This window comes from Thalassophryne amazonica, chromosome 2, assembly GCF_902500255.1.
Source record: "Thalassophryne amazonica chromosome 2, fThaAma1.1, whole genome shotgun sequence".
NCBI lineage: Eukaryota > Metazoa > Chordata > Actinopteri > Batrachoidiformes > Batrachoididae > Thalassophryne > Thalassophryne amazonica.
This window is the reverse complement of record NC_047104.1, coordinates 120,139,880-120,155,626: the sequence shown is the minus strand read 5'-3', so window position 1 is coordinate 120,155,626 and position 15,747 is coordinate 120,139,880.

Below are 15,747 nucleotides of genomic sequence, written 5' to 3'. Positions count from 1 at the left end.
GGTTTTCAGCTTGAAACAGGCTGACGACGGCGCCTGGGAGCGCTGCGCGACGTCCCGCTCCGTGGGAAGTCCTTAAAGCGACAGTATCACCTCGGCTGATGAGAGATTTTGAGGTGATTACTGTCGCTTTGAGGTGATACTGTCGCTTTAAGGACTTTAAAGCGACAGTATCACCTCAAATCTCTCATCAGCCGTTAAAATTTTCACCGAAAACCAGCTTAATTTTTCGAACCGTGTCCACTTCGATGTGTCTCACAGGTTTAGAAAAATTTTGATCAAACAAAGCGCCAGTCTCTCAGCAACTTCTCAGACAAAGAAATTCCGACGAGGGGCTGGACGACTCCTCCCACAAGGAGTGCTCACAGGCAAATGACGTCACCGACAGGCGTGGAAAAACTCACGCATGTGCACGAGGGTTCAAGCATGTCTGACTTAAAAACATATGAATGAAAATCCATATAGTTTTTGAAAAAATACAAGGACCTATAGTTTATTGACAGACCTCGTATATTCTGAATCCTCATGACATGGGGAACAAACTGGTACCATTTTTTTTTTAAGTTGAACTGAAAATTACCCCCAAAACAGCCATTTATGTAAGACCATACAGTGTTGTACCATGTGCAATAAACTCCCAAACTATAATATGTAGCCCTAAAACCTATATATATTCTGAATCCTCATGACATGGGGAACAAACTGGTATTATTGTTTTTTAAAGTTGAACTGAACATTACCCCCAAAATAGCTGGCTGTGGGTATGACCAGGCAGATTCAAATTTTCCAGCCCTGTATATGTGTTGGCCATCTCTGTTTATTTAATCCCTTCCTTCAGCTAAATTATGTTCTCAGCTGTTACAACTCATTTTGCCTTCCTGTCTGAATACATTCATTTTATGTTTGTAAAATTGCAATGTAAAAACAGTGAAATACACCACTACCTCAGTTTTGATTCATTGATCTTTACATTTACTGTTACCTACCTTTTGTGTGTAATTTTGTTATAAATTTGATTGCAAACAAAGTCTGCATGAAGGACTTCTTTTAACCGAGTATTTCTGCTTAGTTTGGGGAGTCCACCTCTTATAGTTCTGCTGGACAAACTTTAGCCCATTAACTATTATATTTAGACATCAGCATTACAAAAACAAATTTTGGGCAATTGTTTTGATTAAAATGATTGGTATTTGGCCTGTGTCTAAAACAGGTTAACCCAGGCAGCGTTGGGTACCCCAGCTAGATAAATAAAGCATGTGACATATCATTTTGTAAGCAACTACACATTTGCTTCAGAATGAAACACTTCTCTCATCGCTCCCAGAATCACAGAGAAATTATCTACAGCTACAGGTTGTCTCGCGCCTGTCGTATGGTGGAGACCCATTTGAAATCTTGACTCAAAGGTAACTATTTATAATATATATTGTAATGGATTGGTTAAACAGTTGAATTTTCATTCTTTCTCATGAGTTAGATAATGTATCTGTAAAGCCCCTTTCAGACCGGGTTTGCATACAGTTGCGTTTTGATGCGTAGTCCCTGTGTAGGCTGGTGTGTGTGATAGCGTATGGTTGCATTTCCATTCTTGCTTACAGTTGCATATGGTTTCTTACTGTATGCTTACTGCCACATATGTAGTGCCACAAAATAGTGGACCCATTTTATCCATGCCAGGTGTTACGGGCAGAGTGGCAGGAGCGCAAGAAGAGCATGCAGTTTTCAGACACATAGTTGCACAGGCATCTCTAGAGTCACAGTGGATGTAGATTTTTTTCTACCCTGTCCAAGAATCGATCAAGAAACAGTCTTCCTTGCCACCGGGGATTTCCGCAACAATCATATGATCAATGTAAACAAGTTTTGTTTCAATATTGTGACACTTCTGTTGGGTTAGTTAAGGTTTTTACAGCTTTTCACAGGTAATTAGTAAGAAAACTAGAATACATACGGTAACCCTGCTGACTTACGTGCACATGCTGTGTGTGTACGTGATGGATGTGTATTTAAACTACCATTGACAATTTTAGAATTGATTTGTGATTTGTGTGTAGCCAGTTGTAATTGTAAATTTGTTCAGTAACACTCGGATTGTGTCCTTTAAATTGAAGAGATTGAAGTGGTTGAAAATGGGAGTGGGAATAGTTGTTTTTTTTCTTTGCACTCCTTTCTGATGACTAGATGATGTTACTTTTGGTTAAAGTGGTAGGCGTTAAAAAGCTTTGCTTCTGCCTAAACCCTTTCAGGCACACGGATGCATTGTCAATCCATTTTCTTTTTCATTGTCAATGCATTTTCTTTTCATTGTCAATCCATCTTCTTTTTGTTGTAAGTTCTGTTTGTTGTTGTTTTGGACTATGTGTGTGTGTGCTGAATAAATTCATTAATAATTCATTCATTCATTCATGTCTGTTGAGGTATCGTATCTGGAGGCTTGAAAAATTCTCACGCTCTGGTGTTATGATGCATTTGCACCTGCAGGTGTACAAGACCTATATGTTTGTAAAACATACAACAAAGAAGATCCCTGCCCTTTATTATGGGTTTAAAGCTGAAAGCAGCCTGTATTCGCCCGAAAATGTGGGTAGTGGTGGTATGACAGTCAAAGAAATACATCCTGTGGTGTTTTTGTGTGAGAGTAAAAGGTGGCAGTTGATTAAAAGAAGGCTATAGATGGAAGGAAGAGTCAATACCTTTCTACTGCATCTACTTCTGTCACTCCCCCACCCTGCCCTCCGCTTCAGTAAAGGTCTGATAGGGAGCAGATTTCATAAAGCCTAATAACACCCTCCAAGCTATCTCAACATACAACTATTCTATCTTTGCACAAGCTGCCTTCATCTTTACCCGAACAATCCAGTCGCTGTCAACAGTCGTCGACCCTTACAGCCCCTGAGCCGACTGATATTGACAATAAAACAGGAGGCAGGATCAGCAGCTTGTCAAGAATGTGCGCACACATGCGTGTACTCTTTGCACGTCGGTGAAAAGGTCCAGGAGTGGATTTTTCAGGCTAGTGCCATTACCAGAACAGAGCCGGGTGTGCACCGAGAAGATCTCCGCTCCGACACGGCGGGATAAAGAAAGACTTTGGAGGAGCATGGAGAGAAATACAGAGGAGCAACCGCACAGAAAGAAAAAAGTATAATGATCCCTGCTGTCACAGCCGTGACTCTTGGACCAGCCCGGTTCCTCACAGCATGGTGCATAGAAGAATTGTGAGGCTCGTCATGCATCATAAATGTAATACCATACAGGTATGTAGTAGCGCTCACATAGGGCCAGAATAGGAAATTTGTGCAGGCCATAAAGAATGCATGGCTTTTATTATTTTCTTTTCATTTCTTTTCCCTTGCCATATTGTGCGGTGGGACCTCGTAACCATATGCATGTTCTCTTATGAGTTTTCGCTGAGATTTGAGGGCAGGCTTTGCAGAATGAGGGAGGAGGATTAAGAGGCAGATAAGGACAGAACTATTTGCACCGAAATGGCTGCAGCACTCGTGAAAGACAAGACGCCGAAGTGAGAACGGATGAGAATGAGCAGACGCGCTCTGGGATCTGAACGTGAATAGAAAGCACGCCGAAGGCACAGGCAGAAATAATCACATACGGGATATTTGCGCTGACAGATACCAGATCGGCGCGCGCGTACCATCTCGCTCACCTCTAACCCCAGAAGACTCCTAGCTAGCAATCTCATCGCTGCCCCCCCCCCCCCCCCTTAATATTTGCTGCAGGGAGATTTTTTATATATATATATATATATATATATATATATATATATATATATATATATATATATATATATATACACACACACACACACACATATATAAAGTGGTTTTGGAGAGTGTGGAGGAGTTTTCACCTCCCTAGTCTCTGGTGGGATTGTTAAAGCAGACAATGTCAATAGATTTTTTTTATTTTTGGTCGTGGAGGTCAAAATATTCAGAAGCCTCCATTTTTGGCACCATCATCCTGTTGGCTAACAATAAGAGAACAATCGGTGTGTGTGAATCAGCTGGTGCCAAGAATGCGAACCCCTGCACCTCGAGGTGACGACCCTTTCATCATCTGTGCTTGCAGCAGAGCCCTGCCGAGGGAGCAGCCAAGCTTAAGACATCATGTCCAGATTTGGAAGTGCTTACCTTCAGTGTCTTGGCTCTTCCTCAAGTCCTCTCCCTGTGACACAGCTGCATCTGCAGCAAGGCTGATCAATAGATCACACCAACAAGAGGTCTTGAGGCCAATTAGGCTGGGCAGGCTGGACCACGGCCAGTCAGACTGTGTCAATGCTGAAGCCTGTCTGCCTTTAGCAAAAGGAAATAAAGCAAATGTTAGAGTGTGTGTGTGTATGTGTGTGTGTTTGTGAGACTAATTTACATAGAATAATCTTTATCCCATCTCTCGTGTCTCGTCTTTAGGCCGCACCCTGTTTCCAGGAAATGCTTTGTCTGCCGTCTGCTCTCTCTGACACACCAAAGGGAGCAGGCCAGTGTGATGCAAACGCCACTATACGCTGCTACCATTCGTGATACTCTAGCGCCCTCTGTTGTTGCATCAGATCTCAACATCAATTTGAAACCTGCTTCACATTCAACCACAAAACAGTGGACATTCCATGCAACTGACAGATTACAGTGCAGTTTAATTTTCACTTGCCTTTTGGCAAAACACGCTCCCAGCGTGGTTGGAATTTAACATGCATTTCATGTTCGAAAGACACCAGACTTGGATTAATCATCGCGGTGACTTCATTCATCTTAATCACAAGCTTTATTTCGTGAAAGGGCAAAGTGTGCTGAGGAGTTCATAGACGGAGCCACGCGATACAATTCATCCTGTATTGATTTGCAAAAAGACTTCTGGCCAAGCAATAACCCCCCCCACACACACACACACACACACACACACACACACTCTGTCTTTCACTGACAATCAAGTTAATTAAAGTCGGGGAACAATCAGGTACTCAGAGTTAGCACAGAATTAGTCACCCCTAGGCCAGGCACTTTAAATCTTAATCAGACATACACCAATTACTTCACTTCAGCAACAAGCCTCAAAACATTACATTATGTTGCTTCACAACCTGTGTGTGTGCACATTAAAGGGGTCATATTGTACAACTTTTCAGCACATGAAGAATAATCCATCAGATATCTTACAGATATGACTGTTTGGAGCACATCCTTACACAACAGCAACAACACTGAGGTGCTGCATGCCTAAAACAAACATATTTTTGCACATTTTCCTTTAAAAGAGTTGTGCAGAATCAATTTTTGTCAAAACTATCACAGTTAAATGTGGTTATATTTCATGTTAAACATCATCTAAGGCCCAAAATTCTACATCTGTGCATGAAACCATAGATTGTATATATACTGGACAAACCCTCCATGACGTCACCCGTTCGTTTCTGAAAAGATGGTTTGAAGCTCAAATGGGGCGGTTCCAAATGTTGGCATCATGGCAGTGGCTTAGAGTGCCAGACTCCACCTAACTCCCGTATAAACTGCAAAGGGGTAAACAGATGGAGCCTGGACAAGACCAGCGTGACAATGAATTACTCCCCCATCACCCAAATCTTGGACTTACCAACCAAGCTAAGGCTAAAAGGCTACATAAATGTAGCGTTGTATTTTGGCTGAGGGTTAACATTGCTGCATAGTAATTTCACAGAGTGTCCAGAGGTGCCCACAACAGTGTATTTTTACATTATACCTCAACCAGATGTGGATCCACGGGTTTACTACCGGATCCAGTACCCCCGGATACTTTATAGTGGATCCACACTGTGCCAAACTACTTTCCTTTGGCCATTTTTTGTTGGCACAAGGACAATAGTTCCACACAACATGGATCCCCAATCTTGTTTAACATATCATTTTCATAAAAATATAGTAACGGCTGAGGTATAAAAACAAAACACCCCTCATTCTGGGGAGCAATATGAGGGGAGGATCCAGTTTGTTAGGCTCAGATGCTCCTCCACCATCAACTCACTGCATCCGCTCACATTGCTCTCCAGATGCGGGGTGTTTTGTCATTTTATACCACAACAATCCCAGCAAACAATTCCACATTGTCACAACATCACATTTTGGTAATAATGATGACAGAAAGCGATGATACCATTACATTATGGGGCAATTCTATGGTAACGGAATTACAGCAGCAGCAGAATCTGGACATATGGCATCTAACCATGACGATTAGCTCAGATTGTAATTCCGTTACCGTAGAATTGCCCTATAGCAACGTAGTGACAAAGTAAATTTGTCAGTCGGGAGGTATTTGATGAATGAAAATTTTTGCAAACTATGCGGTGGTTTTCATAACGGGTGGTTTGTGTGTGGGCATAAAAAATTATGACCTGCGTATTGGCTCAGTAACCATAAAATAACTGTGGCGATAACATCACCAAGTTCTCAATACCCACTAATTAATGGCAGCAGTGCTAATATACAAATTAACTAATACTAAAATTTCACTTAACACAAATACTGGAGCACAGACATCTTTGATGGTCTATTGGGCAGCACATTTTTATTTGAGGGCGGGCGCCAAAGGGGTAAAATATGACACATACAAGGTCTATTAGAAAAGTATCCGACCTTATTATTTTTTTTCAAAAACCATATGGATTTGAATCACGTGTGATTACATCAGACATGCTTGAACCCTCGTGGGCATGCAAGAGTTTTTTTCACGCCTGTCGGTTACGTCATTCGCCTGTGGGCAGTCTTTGAGTGAGGAGTCGCCCACCCTCTCGTCGTTTTTTTCATTGTTTAGGAATGCTCAGAGACTGCTGCTTTGTTTGATCAAAATTTTTTCAAAACTGTAAGGCACAACTGAGTGGACACCATTCGATAAATTCAGCTGGTTTTCGGTAAAATTTTAACGGCTGATGAGAGATTTTGGTCTCGTAGTGTAGCCGTAAGGATGGCCTACGGCGCCTGACGGCGATCTGCGCTTCGAGGCAGCAGCGTCTCGTCGTTTCAAGTTGAAAACTTCCACATTTCAGGCTCTGTTGACCCAGTAAGTTGTCAGAGAACAGAGAACTTTCAGAAGAAGTCGGCATGAGGAGTTTATTCGGACATTCCATTGTTAACGGACATTTTGTAATGAAAGAACATGCGGGCAGAGTCGCATGTCGGGCTGGACCCGACCGCGGGGGGTCGCGACAGTTACTCACTTGTTGAAAGCCATCAAAAGCCACCTGAATTTTACAAATGGTTTTCAACACGGAGGTGTTTTTCCTGTCGCGGCGCACACAGATTTGCCGAGTCGTCACGGAAACGACTCTGCGAATTTGCGCGCACGTCTTTCATTAAAAAATGTCCTTAAACAGTGGAATGTCCGCATAAAATCCTCATGCCGGCCTCTTCTGAATCTTCTCTGTTCTCTCACGACGTCCTGGGTGAATTAAGCCTTAAATTAGGATGTTTTCAGGTCGAAACAGGCCGACGACAGCGCCTGGAAGCACTGCACAACATCCTGCTCCGTGGGAAGTCCTTACAGCGACAGAAACACCCCATAATCTCTCATCAGCCGTTAAACTTTTCACCGAAAACCAGCTTAATTTCTTGAATAGTGTCCACTCGGATATTCCTCACAGGTCCAGAAAAAATTTTGATAAAGCAACGCGCGCCGTCTCGAGCAGCGTGTGAAACAAAGGAATTCAGCCGAGAGGGCGGGACCACATCTCACTCAAGGCCTGCCCACAGGGAAATGATGTCACGACACGTGTGAAAAAACTCACGCATGCGCACGAGGGTTCAAGCATGATTGGTGTAATCGCATGTCATTCAAATCCATATAGTTAAAAAAAAAACAAAGGGTCAGTTTATTATCTAAGAGACCTCTATTTTTCTCTATTCCGAGGACAGAAACACAGCATTTTCTCTGAGATGTTGGGCAAATTACACACAAACAAAGTGAAAATACAAAGAAAAAGTGACGATGCGGTGGAAAGTGGACATGTGTTGCGGTTTGTTATGAACGTGCTGAAGGCGGTTGCGCAGGCGAGAGAGCGTAGCTACTCTGGTTAGCTGTGTAGGCTAGCACTTACCGACATGACGTCTCCCATTTGCCTCATCTTCCCTTCTCCACTGGGAATAAAAAAAAAAACTGCACTTCTCGTGACTGCTTCAGTGATTGCAGCCAAAAACAAAACAGTACACCATTTTCCCATGTGAAGTTATGCTGTATATATATTGCACAACAAGAGCGGCTGTCCCCATAAGTGGTCAAATCCGCAATATCATGCGGGGTTCAGACAAGGACTGCACTGCTCTATTAATACAGTTAATTACACAGGAAGTCATATTATCTCAGATATTTGTAATAAAATGTTCAGAAAGGACCAACACAGTTGAACTCACAACAGCTAGCAGTCACTGCTAACGGGGCACTCTGCTCTCTGGTATGCTCGCTGTAACTCAAACCCATCACACCTCTAATTATTCATAAGTATATTATTGTGAACGCAGAAACTAGCTATAAAGCCAAAGCCATTTTTTTGTACCAAGCTGTAATATTTCTGCTGGGCATTTTAACATGGGGTTACATGGGGAGTGACTCACTTTTGAAACCTGCCTCATGTGGTCATTTGTGTAACTGTAAGATTTGCCACTTCCATATTAGCTTCATGTTTCAGCAGTGGAGGCTGGGACGTGGTACAAACTGCACTGCTAAAAAATACATTTAGGCCTAAAACAGTTTGTTTTAGGGATCCGCAGCGTATGTCACGGACATCCATATCTGAACTTGTGTTTGCTTCCACGCTCTGTGAGCCAGTCTGCACTGTGTGACACATCCACAGAAGCTGTGGGAGGAAGACAGAAAGTTGCCTCTTAACCAGATGGAGAAAAGACGTGGCAGGGGCGTAATTTATAACTACACACTGCTTTGTTTTAGCCAAAGACGGTCACATTCTGCATTAACGCTCTAGCCTACTTAACTACCGTGGCATTTTTGTTCACATAACTGTCTGTTGCATCAACAGCAGTGGTGCAGAGTAACACTTTAATGGAAGAAAAAGGATTTAGCTCAGCAGAGATGAAAAATTACATAAGCTAGGAGGCCTATGGTATGTAATTATTTTTGCTGTTTTGTTTTTTGAGCATGCATTTGAGCACAATGTTGTTGCAACATCACTTTTTGGTAATGATGATGTCAGAAAGCGATACCATTACATTGTAGCAACGTAGCGACAAAGTCAATTTGTCAGCCGGGAGGTGTTTGATGAATTAAAAAAAAAATGTGCAGTGACTTTCATAACAGCATGGTGGCTTAGTGGTTAGTACTGATGCCTCGCAGCAAGAAGGTCATGGGATCACTTCCTGCTAGAGTGACCAAAAGTCATGTCCTGGCTTTTTTTTAGAAAGTGATGAAGATGTCCTGATTTTTATTGTTTTCATCTTTGAAGAAACTTCGAGTATCATTTGAGTATGGGAGCTACTAATCGACAGAACTATAGGCAGAATGGAACAACTGGGAATTTGGCGACAATCAGAATGGATGAAAATTAGCGAAATGGGTTGGTTTTGCTTATATTCCACCCAAAACAAGTATTGATGAGATGATCAGGTCTCACCATTAAAAAAATCGAGCTATTTAGCCACTATATAAAGTTATAGGTCAGCATTAGAAGCCCCAAACTCTTGACAGTGTTGTATGGCTGGGGGGCCTGGCTGCCTTTTTGTTTCTGTCTTTTGTTTTTCCTTCCAGGTGGCTTGCATTTGGGACTGAGTGGCTGTGTAGCTGAGTTTATCAGGACCTCACCCTGATCACCTGCGGCTCGTCAGGACTCACAGCTGTGGTGCATCTACATGGATTGGAACATGGTGGCATTTAAGACTGGAGTACACAGTGTGTATTTGCCAGAGACTCGACCTTGTGACCAGACGGGTGAGATCGTCGTCTCGGGAGCCATCTCATCATCAGTGGATGCAGAGAACGTCCAGGTTTGATGCATGGTCTGTGAAAGAGGAGAGGGTGAGGTCTCACGCTCGTCAGCACACTTCCTGAGGTACGTTAGATTTGTGACTAACATTTATACAGTCAGTAAATGTGGTGTCCCTCACACCTTATTATATTGAGCTGTATGTTGGTCGTTTAAATCAGCTTCCACTGCAGTGGAGTTTTGTGAACGGGATGTTCCATGCCGGCAGGGGGGAAGCTGATTAGTAATTAAGCCAGGAAGTGTTTGCTGTTTGTGCACCTTTGAGCGTTCTCTCTGTGTGTTGAGTGTGGACTCACATAATGATTCCTTCTTTCACAGACTCGGTTTGTCGCGGCCACCTGGGGGGTGTCGGCAGGGTCCTTGGGTCCAAACCAGTTCTGGCTCCGGACCGTTAGCGCTGCTGGGAGCGCACCGCAATCCACCACGCCAGACCGCGCACTTTTATATTTTTCACAGCACTGTTATGTTCATTAAACTCTGTTATCCTTTGTACCGTGCTCTGCTTATTTTATACTGGGTCCTTCAAACGCTGGTCGGTTCTCCGGGCTGCGTCCGACACATAACAGACAGAACAGCAACGGAATGACAGAATGGGAGCTGTGTGGTGCCATCTAGTGTTAGTGAGGGTAAATTTTCCCATATGGCGATCTGCTATTCCAGCAGTTTGAAAACAGATAAGTTTGTGCTTTGAACATGACGGGGACTTTGTGCTTTGTATGATAACATTTTATTTCATTATCTTGAGATTGGTTATCAATATCTTGAGATTGGTTATCAATACATGGAGCTTGGGAGGTAAGGGGCATAGTAAGGTGCTGTTCTGTCAATCATTCCATCAATTGTATTATCATTTTGGTTCTGCCAATTAGTACCCACTTTGAGTATCTCATTGCCAGGCCGAGTGTCCTGGTTTTCGGTAATCAAAATATGGTCACCCTACTTCCCGCCCTTTCTGTGTGGAGTTTGTATGTTGTCCCTGTGTCTGTGTGGATTTCCTCTGGGTACTACAGGTTTCCTCTCAAAGTCAAAACATGGTTATTTAGGGTCTGCTCCTTTCTCTGCCCCTGATCAAGGTAGCGTCTCTACATCTGGAGTTGGTTCCCAGCCGCCAGACTGTGGCTGCCCACTGCTCCTAGTGGTTGGATTATGTCTAACTATAATTAGGAAGGGTCAATGCAGAGGACAAATTTAGTTGTATACCCACTAATTAATGCTAACAGTGCTAATATACAAATTAACTAATACAAAAATTTCACTCAGCAGAAATACTGGAGCACAGACATCTTTGATTGGTCCATTAATACAGTTAACAGTTACAGAAAGGGCAAACATTTGAATACATCTCTGTGATGAAAGCAGACATGTTAAGGAATGGTATACTTCATTCTCTACAAATTAAATTAATTACATGAAAGAACAACATTTGTAATAGAAACATACCTTCGATGAAATGTTGACTACTAACACGCTGCTTCTTCGTCACTGTTACTTGGGTGTCTCCTGTTGATCGCTCCGTTATTTTCTCCTCGATTCATTCTTTGGAATTCTGTGAAACATCAGGGCCATTTGTTTGTCTGTGTCCTATTTCTACACCCAGAAATGATGCACTCCTTCCCCACTGTCTGTTTCAATATTGATCACAAAAACATGTGCACTGATGTGTAAACACCAGTGATTAGGACAGGCGCAGGTTAGCTGCACGGACGGCCAGGCCACTCCAATAACAATGCATTGTTTCTCTAATCACACCCACAAAAGCCTATAATTTCTTCAGACTAGTCATGGGTGTCTTGTTGCTTCCCTCACTAGTCTCCTTCTTGTGTAGTCACTCAATTTTTGAAATTGCCTACTCCAGACAGATTTTTAGCATGCAGTACTGCACTGTTTGCATTTCTTAACGGTTGGCGTAAAAGTCCAACACCTATTCAGTGACTTGGAAATGTACATGTATCCATCTCCCCAATTTATCTAAAGAGAACTGACTGCTAAATGACGATTGTATAAACAATAATCCTCGTATTTTTGTTTGCTCAATTACATAAAGCCTCTGAAATGGATCGATTGGTTGTGAAAAGATGACCATTCCTAAATGGTAATACAACAGTTTTGTTTACACCCTTGAATTAAACCTGACAGTCCACATGATGAGCACATCCCAGTTGCTTCATGTCAACTCCATTATAGCGGTGCACAGAGGCAACAACACAAAAACAGGATCACTATCCAAATAGTTATGACCCTCAAAGGACACACCCACAAAAGCCTATAATTCCTTCAGACTAGTCATGGGTGTCTTGGTGGCTTCCCTCACTAGACTCCTTCTTGTGTGGTCACTCAGTTTTTGAAAACTGCCCACTCCAGACAGATTTAGCATACAGTACTGCACTGTTTGTATTTCTTAATGGTTGGCGTAAATGAAGTCCAACACCTATTTAGTGACTTGGAAATGTACATGTATCCATCCTCCCAATTTATCTAAAGAAAACTGGCTGTAACAATGATGACTTTTACAAACAATAATCCTCATATTTTGTTTGCTCAATTACTTATAGCCTCTGAGAATGGATTGATTGTGTGTAAAAAGATGTAACTGCTAAATGGGTAATACAAACAGTTTTGTTTACACCCTTGAATTAAACCTGACAGTCCACATGATGAGCACATCTCGACTGCTTCATTTCAACTCCATTATAGCGGTGCACAGAGGCAAAAGCACAAAAACAGAACCACTGTCCAAATAGTTATGACCCTCAGAGCACATTCTTAACGCCAGATACAAAATTGCAGATAACTAATGCATGAATTATTTTAATGACACAGTTTATGTGTTTGTGTAGCAGATACTGTATATTGTGGCACCAACTGGCATAATTGGGCTTGTTCAATGTTTTTTTGTTTGGTTGGGTTTTTTTTAGTACTCTGCCAAATTTAATTAGCCTTCTAGCTTGTGTTTCAAAGCTTGACTAACTGGTTATGTCATAACAAATCCTGCTGTGGGCAGAAACAGGTTTGGCGCCGCTGCTGCTGCTTTGGCATCAGAGCGGCTACGCTTGTCAGCACAGGCCAGCCGGAGCGATCGGGCCGCTTTCAACCTGAGGGACGACAAGGAACTTAGTTCATGAATCATGCAGACCCTAGGCTCAAGTGTGAAATCACTCATTTGTTCCATTTTTCCACAGACTGGAAAAGTTGGGCAGTTAATGCCAGAAGCGGTAGCAAGAAAGGGGATGTTTTTTAACCTTGCGCTGCTTCCAGGAATGATCACCTTCAGTGTGAGTCTGTGAATACGGTGCAGATTGAGACCCTGAGTGTGAGGTGAAGTATTGCAAGAGTTAACTGGAGGAACTGCAGCTCAGGCTGTCAGAAATAATTCAATCTCAGGTGTGACCTCACTTGGTGGGAAGCCCGCGGCCTGCAGACATATGCCCTGTGGTTATCAGCTGCTCTTATCTTTTATTAGTGTTGTAAAATTTCACAACGTTGAAGTCTTAGAGTGGGACAAAGTTCATCGTGCATTAAACGCAACATTGCAAGATTTCTGTCAGTTAATATTCAGCTTTAAGGGTAGTTTTTGTTGTTGTTGGTTTTGTGTTCAATAAGACGTTTTCAAGGAGTTACACGAGTTTAAATGTTGCTTTTCTCAGTCAATCTCATGAGTGTGACCACGAGGGTTTAAACACAAGGAGAAAATATGCACCCCGGCAGGAATGAGGGAGGGTAACGCATTTATCGTTGACACAGCAAAGCTGTTGACATTTCTGCGCGTATGAGAAAGGAGACCTTGAACTCTGGGGCAGCGTGTGCAATTGTCAGGAAATTTTAAACCAGAGAAAGAAAAGAAAGAAAGAAAAGCAATTACTTTAGCTTTTTTTTTTTGTTTTGTTTTGTGGTTGTTGTTTTTTTTTTTTATTTCTGATTCTGCAACATACAGGAAGTTCTCTTGAGGACATTCGCCATTGGTTGAGGACAAGTCTGTGCTGTTTCCTTACAGGTCAAAGGGGATTTCTTTTTCTTGGAAGTCTGTCGTGAAGAGTCATGCATACAAAAGGTAATATATTTCCAGTAAAGTACCGGTTCACACACTTTACACCTGCAGAAGCTTTCACTTTGATTTTGCTGTGTACACAAGACTGAACTGGTTGTGTAGTCTCTTGTCTGGTTACTTTTAGTTCACCTCAAAGGCAACAATGATGTCACAACATCTGCAAGAAAACAAAGCTGTGTTTTTTCCAACTGGATAAACCAGGATGCGAGTGCGGCAAGAGGTTATGCTGATGGTTTCGACCTACTTTGCTCTAGATTTGAAAGTCACAGAGGATGGCACAAAATTAATAGTCACAAATATATAGTTACAAAGAATTAGGGTTATATATTTACGTTCTCCACCAGGAGTGGTGGCCAAGTGGATAGTGCACTTGATTTCATTGTGGAAGGTTCTGGAAAAAGAGATTCACGGCAGCTTGTGGACTACCTTACCGAGAATGATCTTTTTGAGCCACTGCAGTCTGCTTTTAGAAAATATCATTCGGCTCTCACAAAAGTGTAATGTGGAGTCGTGTCAGGAAGGGCATCCGGTGTAAACTTGTGCCAAATCAACAAGCAGACCACCTTGGATCTGCTGTGGTGACCCCAAGTGGAAACAAGGGAGCAGCCGAAGGGTCTTACTATTTACATTCTCCACTGTGTCAAAGTATTTTTAAGTACTGATAGAGGCCTACAGAAATAATATTATTATTATTAATTGCACTAAACACATATTACATGCTGGCAATATGTGAGTGTATCCAACATATAAAATAATGCCTCAACATGAGAACAAATTCCAACTGATTTTTACTTGATGTTAAATAAAAATGGTAAATGGACTGCTTTTATATAGCGCTTTTCCATCTGCATCAGAAGCTCAAAGTACTTTACAATTATGCCTCACATTCACCCATTCACACTCCCATACCCATGTCAGGGTGCTGCCATGCAAGGTGCTCACTACACACCGGTACCAACTGCGGATTAAGGACCTTGCCCAAGGCCCTTAGTGATTTTCCGGTCTGGCTGGGTTTTGAGCTGAGGATTCTCTGGTCTGAAGCCCAATGCTTAACACTAGACCATCACCTCTGCTATAATATGTATATGTAGCGGACATGAACAAGTGAAGCTCTTCAGCATCTCACCATGTCATTTAGGTCTTTCAGACTTTTTTTAGTAAATGCTTCAGGGAAGCATTAGCATGGCTAAAACATTTCAGCTTCTGGGGGATGCTCTGCTTCCCCCTCCCACCCCAGACTCACTGCCTTTTTAAGCATTTTTCTTTTTTTGCCTTTCAGCTTCTGGGGGGGTACTGTCCCCGAGACCCCCCTAATTACAGCCCTCTTAGTCCCCTGCCACTTTAAGCATTTTTAAAAGTAGATATAAATTATTATCATATACCTATAAATGATACGCCAATATGATTGGATAAAACACTAAAGAATAAATAGCAATACACCCTTTTCGCAGACACCCATGCCAGGAAGTGTTCAACATTTGACATTTCCTGTTTCACTGTAGACTTAAAATTTGGCACTTCCTGTTTCAGTGTGAACTTGCCACTGAGTTCCCGTGAGATTCCATGGGATCTCGTCTGTCAATCCAGCAAGTATCGATCCAGGAAGTGTTTGACATTTCCTGTTTCACTGTGGACTCAAAATCTGGCACTTCCTGTTTGGGACTCCCTGTACCATAGAACAGGGAGTCCCAAACGAAATACGAAGCTTGTATAAATGTGAATTCCCTAT